Source organism: Peromyscus leucopus, unplaced genomic scaffold, assembly GCF_004664715.2.
Source record: "Peromyscus leucopus breed LL Stock unplaced genomic scaffold, UCI_PerLeu_2.1 scaffold_842, whole genome shotgun sequence".
In the NCBI taxonomy this organism is placed as follows: Eukaryota; Metazoa; Chordata; class Mammalia; order Rodentia; family Cricetidae; genus Peromyscus; species Peromyscus leucopus.
This window is the reverse complement of record NW_023505775.1, coordinates 36,276-37,948: the sequence shown is the minus strand read 5'-3', so window position 1 is coordinate 37,948 and position 1,673 is coordinate 36,276.

Genomic DNA, 1,673 nt, shown 5'->3' with positions numbered 1-1,673 from the left:
ATGGTTTGTAACTGCCACATGGGTGCTAGAATTGAACCTGGGTCCCTTGGAAGAGCAGCCAGTTCTCTTAATGACGCCATCATCTCTCCAGCTCCCAAATTCAGATGCTTGCTGGGCTTTGATCTTCCTGCAGAGGGGTGAGATAACTAACAGACGGACAAGCTCTAATGACCTTAGGCTTCTGACCTATTTTTATCTTTTGGTTGTAGTGGTGTTGGTGATGTAACCCATGGCTTGTATGTGCTAAACACATGGTTTACCACTTGGCTATCCTCAACTTTGAGGGTTCCTAAATGGGCCTCAGGACAAACACACTAAGATTTACCAAGAACGGTTCCCTCACCCATGACTTGACAGGAACACTTAGGGCGTAGGTTCAAGGACGATGCTCATCTTCTAAGCTGAAGGGTGGAGGACAGAGCGATCTGGTGGACAAAGACGCTGCTCAGCTCTATGGCTTCACCTCTCTTCTTTTACTGAGACTTGGTCCCATGAAGCTCAGTTTGGCCTTTAACTTGCTGGTAGTTGGAAAACCTTGAATCCTAACTTCCTGCTCCATTCCTCACATGCTGGACACAGGAATGTGCTACTGTGTTCCTGGTAGTTTGCCACTTTGCTCATAACACAGTTCATTCACTGAGTTGATGATGCTTAACAACATTAATAAACTTCAAAAAATACGTACAGCGGGCATGGGGGCGCAAGTCTTTAATCCCAGCACTCAGGAGACAGAGCAGGTGGATCTCTCTGAGTTCAAGGCTGCCTGGTCTACAGAGTGAGTTCAGGATAGCCAGGGCTACATAGAGAAACATGTCTCGGAAGAAAACAACAACACAAAGAAACAAAAAACAAACAAAAATTGTAACGAGGGCTGGGAGAGAGATAGCTCTGGGAGAGGATAGCTCTGGGAGAGGGATAGCTCGTTGGTAAAGTCTTTGCAATGAAAGCATGGGAACAGAACTACTAATCCACAGATCTTAAGAACCATGTTAGAAAGTGGAGTATGGTGGCATGTGCTTCAATCCAGCACGAGGAAGGGAAAAAGGCAGCTTGGGTTGCTGTTGAATTCAGGCCAGTGAGAGACAAGGTGGGCAACCCCCCTCCCTCCTTCCCCTCTCTCCCCTCCTCTCCTCTCTCTCTCTCCCCCTCCCTCCTCTCTCTTTCCTCCTCCCTCTCTCCCCTCTCTCTTCACACACACACCTGAAGAAAAAGGCTTATTCAGGCAAAGTAGAAAATTTTTACTAAGTGACACATTATACACTTAAATTACACATTTATGAGGAGAAAGGGAAATTAAAATGCACTGTATCTTTTTTTACTTATTACGTGAATGAACTTCAGGCCTCTCCTACTGAATGAGGAAAACAATTCCTGAGGCCACTCTAGTGCTGCTAAGTTACAAGTCAGTACATGTTAGAAGGAGGAGAATGCGCTTATTTTAGTCCTTCTGAAGGCAGTTTGTTTCCGTCTGTCTGCAGACCTCATGTCAGGATGTGCTCACTGGTCTGCTCTATGACATGGGATTCCATTCCACTCCCCGCCACTACCCTTCCCAGGCAGAGTGCAGGGGTGATCTCTTCTCTTCCCACCACTAAACTCAAGCTCATGGCAATCCTCCTGCCTCCTAAGTGCTTGTGACTGCAGGTGTCAGCCAGCAGATCTGGTCACAATCA